Below are 13,071 nucleotides of genomic sequence, written 5' to 3'. Positions count from 1 at the left end.
CTATAAGAAGTTAGCCAAAAAGTAGCTTCGAAAAACGCTTAGGTTAAGTTTCAGAGTTGCTTCTAATGTACCAAAGCTGGACTTAGACATAATTTCACTCTCACAACATTATGGCTGGTTGGAGAGAGTCCGAACCACAAGTACCGGGTCCATGGTTCTGGGCGTATACTGGGGGGACGGGGACGACTCCCATTAACCCCTGACTATACCGGGGATACGCTTATCACAATGCCTTTCTGGTCTGTGCTGAAGCAGGGCATTCTGGCAGCCAAGTGGCTTGACCTTTATTAGTGAGCCTGGTTACCCCCTCTCGGAACCACAGACTTAGAAATCGCCAGCTCATATACAGTGCATAAAATATATTTATCTATATACCCTTATACACTATTTTAATAAAAAATATCACAAAATTCTTCTAAGTCCCTCGGGAAGAGTGAAAGACGCGCACGTTCATTTTCAGAGCTCCTAGACCTTCCTATAAGAAGTTAGCCAAAAAGTAGCTTCGAAAAACGCTTAGGTTAAGTTTCAGAGTTGCTTCTAATGTACAGTACCAAAGCTGGACTTAGACATAATTTCACTCTCACAACATTATGGCTGGTTGGAGACAGTCCGAACCACAAGTACCGGGTCCATGGTTCTGGGCGTATACTGGGGGGACGGGGACGACTCCCATTAACCCCTGACTATACCGGGGATACGCTTATCACAATGCCTTTCTGGTCTGTGCTGAAGCAGGGCATTCTGGCAGCCAAGTGGCTTGACCTTTATTAGTGAGCCTGGTTACCCCCTCTCGGAACCACAGACTTAGAAATCGCCAGCTCATATACAGTGCATAAAATGTATTTATATATATACCCTTATACACCATTTTAATAAAAAATATCACAAAATTCTTCTAAGTCACTCGGGAAGAGTGAAAGACGCGCACGTTCATTTTCAGAGCTCCTAGACCTTCCTATAAGAATTTAGCCAAAAAGTAGCTTCGAAAAACGCTTAGGTAAAGTTTCAGAGTTGCTTCTAATGTACCAAAGCTGGACTTAGACATAATTTCACTCTCACAACATTATGGCTGGTTGGAGACAGTCCGAACCACAAGTACCGGGTCCATGGTTCTGGGCGTATACTGGGACGACGGGGACGACTGCCATTAACCCCTGACTATACCGGGGATACGCTTATCACAATGCCTTTCTGGTCTGTGCTGAAGCAGGGCATTCTGGCAAGCCAAGTGGCTTGACCTTTATTAGTGAGCCTGGTTACCCCCTCTCGGAACCACAGACTTAAATATCGCCAGCTCATATACAGTGCATAAAATATATTTATCTATATACCCTTATACACTATTTTAATAAAAAATATCACAAAATTCTTCTAAGTCCCTCGGGAAGAGTGAAAGACGCGCACGTTCATTTTCAGAGCTCCTAGACCTTCCTATAAGAAGTTAGCCAAAAAGTAGCTTCGAAAAACGCTTAGGTTAAGTTTCAGAGTTGCTTCTAATGTACCAAAGCTGGACTTAGACATAATTTCACTCTCACAACATTATGGCTGGTTGGAGACAGTCCGAACCACAAGTACCGGGTCCATGGTTCTGGGCGTATACTGGGGGGACGGGGACGACTCCCATTAACCCCTGACTATACCGGGGATACGCTTATCACAATGCCTTTCTGGTCTGTGCTGAAGCAGGGCATTCTGGCAGCCAAGTGGCTTGACCTTTATTAGTGAGCCTGGTTACCCCCTCTCGGAACCACAGACTTAGAAATCGCCAGCTCATATACAGTGCATAAAATAAATTTATATATATACCCTTATACTGTACACCATTTTAATAAAAAATATCACAAAATTCTTCTAAGTCCCTCGGGAAGAGTGAAAGACGCGCACGTTCATTTTCAGAGCTCCTAGACCTTCCTATAAGAAGTTAGCCAAAAAGTAGCTTCGAAAAACGCTTAGGTTAAGTTTCAGAGTTGCTTCTAATGTACCAAAGCTGGACTTAGACATAATTTCACTCTCACAACATTATGGCTGGTTGGAGACAGTCCGAACCACAAGTACCGGGTCCATGGTTCTGGGCGTATACTGGGGGGACGGGGACGACTCCCATTAACCCCTGACTATACCGGGGATACGCTTATCACAATGCCTTTCTGGTCTGTGCTGAAGCAGGGCATTCTGGCAGCCAAGTGGCTTGACCTTTATTAGTGAGCCTGGTTACCCCCTCTCGGAACCACAGACTTAGAAATCGCCAGCTCATATACAGTGCATAAAATAAATTTATATATATACCCTTATACTGTACACCATTTTAATAAAAAATATCACAAAATTCTTCTAAGTCCCTCGGGAAGAGTGAAAGACGCGCACGTTCATTTTCAGAGCTCCTAGACCTTCCTATAAGAAGTTAGCCAAAAAGTAGCTTCGAAAAACGCTTAGGTTAAGTTTCAGAGTTGCTTCTAATGTACCAAAGCTGGACTTAGACATAATTTCACTCTCACAACATTATGGCTGGTTGGAGAGAGTCCGAACCACAAGTACCGGGTCCATGGTTCTGGGCGTATACTGGGGGGACGGGGACGACTCCCATTAACCCCTGACTATACCGGAGATACGCTTATCACAATGCCTTTCTGGTCTGTGCTGAAGCAGGGAATTCTGGCAGCCAAGTGGCTTGACCTTTATTAGTGAGCCTGGTTACCCCCTCTCGGAACCACAGACTTAGAAATCGCCAGCTCATATACAGTGCATAAAATATATTTATCTATATACCCTTATACACTATTTTAATAAAAAATATCACAAAATTCTTCTAAGTCCCTCGGGAAGAGTGAAAGACGCGCACGTTCATTTTCAGAGCTCCTAGACCTTCCTATAAGAAGTTAGCCAAAAAGTAGCTTCGAAAAACGCTTAGGTTAAGTTTCAGAGTTGCTTCTAATGTACAGTACCAAAGCTGGACTTAGACATAATTTCACTCTCACAACATTATGGCTGGTTGGAGACAGTCCGAACCACAAGTACCGGGTCCATGGTTCTGGGCGTATACTGGGGGGACGGGGACGACTCCCATTAACCCCTGACTATACCGGGGATACGCTTATCACAATGCCTTTCTGGTCTGTGCTGAAGCAGGGCATTCTGGCAGCCAAGTGGCTTGACCTTTATTAGTGAGCCTGGTTACCCCCTCTCGGAACCACAGACTTAGAAATCGCCAGCTCATATACAGTGCATAAAATGTATTTATATATATACCCTTATACACCATTTTAATAAAAAATATCACAAAATTCTTCTAAGTCACTCGGGAAGAGTGAAAGACGCGCACGTTCATTTTCAGAGCTCCTAGACCTTCCTATAAGAATTTAGCCAAAAAGTAGCTTCGAAAAACGCTTAGGTAAAGTTTCAGAGTTGCTTCTAATGTACCAAAGCTGGACTTAGACATAATTTCACTCTCACAACATTATGGCTGGTTGGAGACAGTCCGAACCACAAGTACCGGGTCCATGGTTCTGGGCGTATACTGGGACGACGGGGACGACTGCCATTAACCCCTGACTATACCGGGGATACGCTTATCACAATGCCTTTCTGGTCTGTGCTGAAGCAGGGCATTCTGGCAGCCAAGTGGCTTGACCTTTATTAGTGAGCCTGGTTACCCCCTCTCGGAACCACAGACTTAGAAATCGCCAGCTCATATACAGTGCATAAAATATATTTATCTATATACCCTTATACACTATTTTAATAAAAAATATCACAAAAATCTTCTAAGTCCCTCGGGAAGAGTGAAAGACGCGCACGTTCATTTTCAGAGCTCCTAGACCTTCCTATAAGAAGTTAGCCAAAAAGTAGCTTCGAAAAACGCTTAGGTTAAGTTTCAGAGTTGCTTCTAATGTACCAAAGCTGGACTTAGACATAATTTCACTCTCACAACATTATGGCTGGTTGGAGACAGTCCGAACCACAAGTACCGGGTCCATGGTTCTGGGCGTATACTGGGGGGACGGGGACGACTCCCATTAACCCCTGACTATACCGGGGATACGCTTATCACAATGCCTTTCTGGTCTGTGCTGAAGCAGGGCATTCTGGCAGCCAAGTGGCTTGACCTTTATTAGTGAGCCTGGTTACCCCCTCTCGGAACCACAGACTTAGAAATCGCCAGCTCATATACAGTGCATAAAATAAATTTATATATATACCCTTATACTGTACACCATTTTAATAAAAAATATCACAAAATTCTTCTAAGTCCCTCGGGAAGAGTGAAAGACGCGCACGTTCATTTTCAGAGCTCCTAGACCTTCCTATAAGAAGTTAGCCAAAAAGTAGCTTCGAAAAACGCTTAGGTTAAGTTTCAGAGTTGCTTCTAATGTACCAAAGCTGGACTTAGACATAATTTCACTCTCACAACATTATGGCTGGTTGGAGAGAGTCCGAACCACAAGTACCGGGTCCATGGTTCTGGGCGTATACTGGGGGGACGGGGACGACTCCCATTAACCCCTGACTATACCGGGGATACGCTTATCACAATGCCTTTCTGGTCTGTGCTGAAGCAGGGCATTCTGGCAGCCAAGTGGCTTGACCTTTATTAGTGAGCCTGGTTACCCCCTCTCGGAACCACAGACTTAGAAATCGCCAGCTCATATACAGTGCATAAAATATATTTATCTATATACCCTTATACACTATTTTAATAAAAAATATCACAAAATTCTTCTAAGTCCCTCGGGAAGAGTGAAAGACGCGCACGTTCATTTTCAGAGCTCCTAGACCTTCCTATAAGAAGTTAGCCAAAAAGTAGCTTCGAAAAACGCTTAGGTTAAGTTTCAGAGTTGCTTCTAATGTACAGTACCAAAGCTGGACTTAGACATAATTTCACTCTCACAACATTATGGCTGGTTGGAGACAGTCCGAACCACAAGTACCGGGTCCATGGTTCTGGGCGTATACTGGGGGGACGGGGACGACTCCCATTAACCCCTGACTATACCGGGGATACGCTTATCACAATGCCTTTCTGGTCTGTGCTGAAGCAGGGCATTCTGGCAGCCAAGTGGCTTGACCTTTATTAGTGAGCCTGGTTACCCCCTCTCGGAACCACAGACTTAGAAATCGCCAGCTCATATACAGTGCATAAAATGTATTTATATATATACCCTTATACACCATTTTAATAAAAAATATCACAAAATTCTTCTAAGTCACTCGGGAAGAGTGAAAGACGCGCACGTTCATTTTCAGAGCTCCTAGACCTTCCTATAAGAATTTAGCCAAAAAGTAGCTTCGAAAAACGCTTAGGTAAAGTTTCAGAGTTGCTTCTAATGTACCAAAGCTGGACTTAGACATAATTTCACTCTCACAACATTATGGCTGGTTGGAGACAGTCCGAACCACAAGTACCGGGTCCATGGTTCTGGGCGTATACTGGGACGACGGGGACGACTGCCATTAACCCCTGACTATACCGGGGATACGCTTATCACAATGCCTTTCTGGTCTGTGCTGAAGCAGGGCATTCTGGCAGCCAAGTGGCTTGACCTTTATTAGTGAGCCTGGTTACCCCCTCTCGGAACCACAGACTTAGAAATCGCCAGCTCATATACAGTGCATAAAATATATTTATCTATATACCCTTATACACTATTTTAATAAAAAATATCACAAAATTCTTCTAAGTCCCTCGGGAAGAGTGAAAGACGCGCACGTTCATTTTCAGAGCTCCTAGACCTTCCTATAAGAAGTTAGCCAAAAAGTAGCTTCGAAAAACGCTTAGGTTAAGTTTCAGAGTTGCTTCTAATGTACCAAAGCTGGACTTAGACATAATTTCACTCTCACAACATTATGGCTGGTTGGAGACAGTCCGAACCACAAGTACCGGGTCCATGGTTCTGGGCGTATACTGGGGGGACGGGGACGACTCCCATTAACCCCTGACTATACCGGGGATACGCTTATCACAATGCCTTTCTGGTCTGTGCTGAAGCAGGGCATTCTGGCAGCCAAGTGGCTTGACCTTTATTAGTGAGCCTGGTTACCCCCTCTCGGAACCACAGACTTAGAAATCGCCAGCTCATATACAGTGCATAAAATGTATTTATATATATACCCTTATACACCATTTTAATAAAAAATATCACAAAATTCTTCTAAGTCACTCGGGAAGAGTGAAAGACGCGCACGTTCATTTTCAGAGCTCCTAGACCTTCCTATAAGAATTTAGCCAAAAAGTAGCTTCGAAAAACGCTTAGGTAAAGTTTCAGAGTTGCTTCTAATGTACCAAAGCTGGACTTAGACATAATTTCACTCTCACAACATTATGGCTGGTTGGAGACAGTCCGAACCACAAGTACCGGGTCCATGGTTCTGGGCGTATACTGGGACGACGGGGACGACTGCCATTAACCCCTGACTATACCGGGGATACGCTTATCACAATGCCTTTCTGGTCTGTGCTGAAGCAGGGCATTCTGGCAGCCAAGTGGCTTGACCTTTATTAGTGAGCCTGGTTACCCCCTCTCGGAACCACAGACTTAGAAATCGCCAGCTCATATACAGTGCATAAAATATATTTATCTATATACCCTTATACACTATTTTAATAAAAAATATCACAAAATTCTTCTAAGTCCCTCGGGAAGAGTGAAAGACGCGCACGTTCATTTTCAGAGCTCCTAGACCTTCCTATAAGAAGTTAGCCAAAAAGTAGCTTCGAAAAACGCTTAGGTTAAGTTTCAGAGTTGCTTCTAATGTACCAAAGCTGGACTTAGACATAATTTCACTCTCACAACATTATGGCTGGTTGGAGACAGTCCGAACCACAAGTACCGGGTCCATGGTTCTGGGCGTATACTGGGGGGACGGGGACGACTCCCATTAACCCCTGACTATACCGGGGATACGCTTATCACAATGCCTTTCTGGTCTGTGCTGAAGCAGGGCATTCTGGCAGCCAAGTGGCTTGACCTTTATTAGTGAGCCTGGTTACCCCCTCTCGGAACCACAGACTTAGAAATCGCCAGCTCATATACAGTGCATAAAATAAATTTATATATATACCCTTATACTGTACACCATTTTAATAAAAAATATCACAAAATTCTTCTAAGTCCCTCGGGAAGAGTGAAAGACGCGCACGTTCATTTTCAGAGCTCCTAGACCTTCCTATAAGAAGTTAGCCAAAAAGTAGGTTCGAAAAACGCTTAGGTTAAGTTTCAGAGTTGCTTCTAATGTACCAAAGCTGGACTTAAACATAATTTCACTCTCACAACATTATGGCTGGTTGTAGACAGTCCGAACCACAAGTACCGGGTCCATGGTTCTGGGCGTATACTGGGGGGACGGGGACGACTCCCATTAACCCCTGACTATACCGGGGATACGCTTATCACAATGCCTTTCTGGTCTGTGCTGAAGCAGGGCATTCTGGCAGCCAAGTGGCTTGACCTTTATTAGTGAGCCTGGTTACCCCCTCTCGGAACCACAGACTTAGAAATCGCCAGCTCATATACAGTGCATAAAATGTATTTATATATATACCCTTATACACCATTTTAATAAAAAATATCACAAAATTCTTCTAAGTCACTCGGGAAGAGTGAAAGACGCGCACGTTCATTTTCAGAGCTCCTAGACCTTCCTATAAGAATTTAGCCAAAAAGTAGCTTCGAAAAACGCTTAGGTAAAGTTTCAGAGTTGCTTCTAATGTACCAAAGCTGGACTTAGACATAATTTCACTCTCACAACATTATGGCTGGTTGGAGACAGTCCGAACCACAAGTACCGGGTCCATGGTTCTGGGCGTATACTGGGACGACGGGGACGACTGCCATTAACCCCTGACTATACCGGGGATACGCTTATCACAATGCCTTTCTGGTCTGTGCTGAAGCAGGGCATTCTGGCAGCCAAGTGGCTTGACCTTTATTAGTGAGCCTGGTTACCCCCTCTCGGAACCACAGACTTAGAAATCGCCAGCTCATATACAGTGCATAAAATATATTTATCTATATACCCTTATACACTATTTTAATAAAAAATATCACAAAATTCTTCTAAGTCCCTCGGGAAGAGTGAAAGACGCGCACGTTCATTTTCAGAGCTCCTAGACCTTCCTATAAGAAGTTAGCCAAAAAGTAGCTTCGAAAAACGCTTAGGTTAAGTTTCAGAGTTGCTTCTAATGTACCAAAGCTGGACTTAGACATAATTTCACTCTCACAACAATATGGCTGGTTGGAGACAGTCCGAACCACAAGTACCGGGTCCATGGTTCTGGGCGTATACTGGGGGGACGGGGACGACTCCCATTAACCCCTGACTATACCGGGGATACGCTTATCACAATGCCTTTCTGGTCTGTGCTGAAGCAGGGCATTCTGGCAGCCAAGTGGCTTGACCTTTATTAGTGAGCCTGGTTACCCCCTCTCGGAACCACAGACTGATAAATCGCCAGCTCATATACAGTGCATAAAATAAATTTATATATATACCCTTATACTGTACACCATTTTAATAAAAAATATCACAAAATTCTTCTAAGTCCCTCGGGAAGAGTGAAAGACGCGCACGTTCATTTTCAGAGCTCCTAGACCTTCCTATAAGAAGTTAGCCAAAAAGTAGCTTCGAAAAACGCTTAGGTTAAGTTTCAGAGTTGCTTCTAATGTACCAAAGCTGGACTTAGACATAATTTCACTCTCACAACATTATGGCTGGTTGGAGACAGTCCGAACCACAAGTACCGGGTCCATGGTTCTGGGCGTATACTGGGGGGACGGGGATGACTCCCATTAACCCCTGACTATACCGGGGATACGCTTATCACAATGCCTTTCTGGTCTGTGCTGAAGCAGGGCATTCTGGCAGCCAAGTGGCTTGACCTTTATTAGTGAGCCTGGTTACCCCCTCTCGGAACCACAGACTGATAAATCGCCAGCTCATATACAGTGCATAAAATAAATTTATATATATACCCTTATACTGTACACCATTTTAATAAAAAATATCACAAAATTCTTCTAAGTCCCTCGGGAAGAGTGAAAGACGCGCACGTTCATTTTCAGAGCTCCTAGACCTTCCTATAAGAAGTTAGCCAAAAAGTAGCTTCGAAAAACGCTTAGGTTAAGTTTCAGAGTTGCTTCAAATGTACCAAAGCTGGACTTAGACATAATTTCACTCTCACAACATTATGGCTGGTTGGAGACAGTCCGAACCACAAGTACCGGGTCCATGGTTCTGGGCGTATACTGGGGGGACGGGGACGACTCCCATTAACCCCTGACTATACCGGGGATACGCTTATCACAATGCCTTTCTGGTCTGTGCTGAAGCAGGGCATTCTGGCAGCCAAGTGGCTTGACCTTTATTAGTGAGCCTGGTTACCCCCTCTCGGAACCACAGACTTAGAAATCGCCAGCTCATATACAGTGCATAAAATAAATTTATATATATACCCTTATACTGTACACCATTTTAATAAAAAATATCACAAAATTCTTCTAAGTCCCTCGGGAAGAGTGAAAGACGCGCACGTTCATTTTCAGAGCTCCTAGACCTTCCTATAAGAAGTTAGCCAAAAAGTAGGTTCGAAAAACGCTTAGGTTAAGTTTCAGAGTTGCTTCTAATGTACCAAAGCTGGACTTAGACATAATTTCACTCTCACAACATTATGGCTGGTTGGAGACAGTCCGAACCACAAGTACCGGGTCCATGGTTCTGGGCGTATACTGGGGGGACGGGGACGACTCCCATTAACCCCTGACTATACCGGGGATACGCTTATCACAATGCCTTTCTGGTCTGTGCTGAAGCAGGGCATTCTGGCAGCCAAGTGGCTTGACCTTTATTAGTGAGCCTGGTTACCCCCTCTCGGAACCACAGACTTAGAAATCGCCAGCTCATATACAGTGCATAAAATATATTTATCTATATACCCTTATACACTATTTTAATAAAAAATATCACAAAATTCTTCTAAGTCCCTCGGGAAGAGTGAAAGACGCGCACGTTCATTTTCAGAGCTCCTAGACCTTCCTATAAGAAGTTAGCCAAAAAGTAGCTTCGAAAAACGCTTAGGTTAAGTTTCAGAGTTGCTTCTAATGTACCAAAGCTGGACTTAGACATAATTTCACTCTCACAACATTATGGCTGGTTGGAGACAGTCCGAACCACAAGTACCGGGTCCATGGTTCTGGGCGTATACTGGGGGGACGGGGACGACTCCCATTAACCCCTGACTATACCGGGGATACGCTTATCACAATGCCTTTCTGGTCTGTGCTGAAGCAGGGCATTCTGGCAGCCAAGTGGCTTGACCTTTATTAGTGAGCCTGGTTACCCCCTCTCGGAACCACAGACTGATAAATCGCCAGCTCATATACAGTGCATAAAATAAATTTATATATATACCCTTATACTGTACACCATTTTAATAAAAAATATCACAAAATTCTTCTAAGTCCCTCGGGAAGAGTGAAAGACGCGCACGTTCATTTTCTGAGCTCCTAGACCTTCCTATAAGAAGTTAGCCAAAAAGTAGGTTCGAAAAACGCTTAGGTTAAGTTTCAGAGTTGCTTCTAATGTACCAAAGCTGGACTTAGACATAATTTCACTCTCACAACATTATGGCTGGTTGGAGACAGTCCGAACCACAAGTACCGGGTCCATGGTTCTGGGCGTATACTGGGGGGACGGGGACGACTGCCATTAACCCCTGACTATACCGGGGATACGCTTATCACAATGCCTTTCTGGTCTGTGCTGAAGCAGGGCATTCTGGCAGCCAAGTGGCTTGACCTTTATTAGTGAGCCTGGTTACCCCCTCTCGGAACCACAGACTTAGAAATCGCCAGCTCATATACAGTGCATAAAATAAATTTATATATATACCCTTATACTGTACACCATTTTAATAAAAAATATCACAAAATTCTTCTAAGTCCCTCGGGAAGAGTGAAAGACGCGCACGTTCATTTTCAGAGCTCTTAGACCTTCCTATAAGAATTTAGCCAAAAAGTAGCTTCGAAAAACGCTTAGGTAAAGTTTCAGAGTTGCTTCTAATGTACCAAAGCTGGACTTAGACATAATTTCACTCTCACAACATTATGGCTGGTTGGAGACAGTCCGAACCACAAGTACCGGGTCCATGGTTCTGGGCGTATACTGGGACGACGGGGACGACTGCCATTAACCCCTGACTATACCGGGGATACGCTTATCACAATGCCTTTCTGGTCTGTGCTGAAGCAGGGCATTCTGGCAGCCAAGTGGCTTGACCTTTATTAGTGAGCCTGGTTACCCCCTCTCGGAACCACAGACTTAGAAATCGCCAGCTCATATACAGTGCATAAAATATATTTATCTATATACCCTTATACACTATTTTAATAAAAAATATCACAAAATTCTTCTAAGTCCCTCGGGAAGAGTGAAAGACGCGCACGTTCATTTTCAGAGCTCCTAGACCTTCCTATAAGAAGTTAGCCAAAAAGTAGCTTCGAAAAACGCTTAGGTTAAGTTTCAGAGTTGCTTCTAATGTACCAAAGCTGGACTTAGACATAATTTCACTCTCACAACATTATGGCTGGTTGGAGACAGTCCGAACCACAAGTACCGGGTCCATGGTTCTGGGCGTATACTGGGGGGACGGGGACGACTCCCATTAACCCCTGACTATACCGGGGATACGCTTATCACAATGCCTTTCTGGTCTGTGCTGAAGCAGGGCATTCTGGCAGCCAAGTGGCTTGACCTTTATTAGTGAGCCTGGTTACCCCCTCTCGGAACCACAGACTTAGAAATCGCCAGCTCATATACAGTGCATAAAATAAATTTATATATATACCCTTATACTGTACACCATTTTAATAAAAAATATCACAAAATTCTTCTAAGTCCCTCGGGAAGAGTGAAAGACGCGCACGTTCATTTTCAGAGCTCCTAGACCTTCCTATAAGAAGTTAGCCAAAAAGTAGGTTCGAAAAACGCTTAGGTTAAGTTTCAGAGTTGCTTCTAATGTACCAAAGCTGTACTTAAACATAATTTCACTCTCACAACATTATGGCTGGTTGTAGACAGTCCGAACCACAAGTACCGGGTCCATGGTTCTGGGCGTATACTGGGGGGACGGGGACGACTCCCATTAACCCCTGACTATACCGGGGATACGCTTATCACAATGCCTTTCTGGTCTGTGCTGAAGCAGGGCATTCTGGCAGCCAAGTGGCTTGACCTTTATTAGTGAGCCTGGTTACCCCCTCTCGGAACCACAGACTTAGAAATCGCCAGCTCATATACAGTGCATACAATAAATTTATATATATACCCTTATACTGTACACCATTTTAATAAAAAATATCACAAAATTCTTCTAAGTCCCTCGGGAAGAGTGAAAGACGCGCATGTTCATTTTCAGAGCTCCTAGACCTTCCTATAAGAAGTTAGCCAAAAAGTAGCTTCGAAAAACGCTTAGGTTAAGTTTCAGAGTTGCTTCTAATGTACCAAAGCTGGACTTAGACATAATTTCACTCTCACAACATTATGGCTGGTTGGAGAGAGTCCGAACCACAAGTACCGGGTCCATGGTTCTGGGCGTATACTGGGGGGACGGGGACGACTCCCATTAACCCCTGACTATACCGGGGATACGCTTATCACAATGCCTTTCTGGTCTGTGCTGAAGCAGGGCATTCTGGCAGCCAAGTGGCTTGACCTTTATTAGTGAGCCTGGTTACCCCCTCTCGGAACCACAGACTTAGAAATCGCCAGCTCATATACAGTGCATAAAATGTATTTATATATATACCCTTATACACCATTTTAATAAAAAATATCACAAAATTCTTCTAAGTCCCTCGGGAAGAGTGAAAGACGCGCATATTCATTTTCAGAGCTCCTAGACCTTCCTATAAGAAGTTAGCCAAAAAGTAGCTTCGAAAAACGCTTAGGTTAAGTTTCAGAGTTGCTTCTAATGTACCAAAGCTGGACTTAGACATAATTTCACTCTCACAACATTATGGCTGGTTGGAGAGAGTCCGAACCACAAGTACCGGGTCCATGGTTCTGGGCGTATACTGGGAC

This window comes from Ascaphus truei, chromosome 4, assembly GCF_040206685.1.
Source record: "Ascaphus truei isolate aAscTru1 chromosome 4, aAscTru1.hap1, whole genome shotgun sequence".
NCBI classification, from domain to species: Eukaryota; Metazoa; Chordata; class Amphibia; order Anura; family Ascaphidae; genus Ascaphus; species Ascaphus truei.
Note: the sequence above shows the minus strand (reverse complement) of the source record.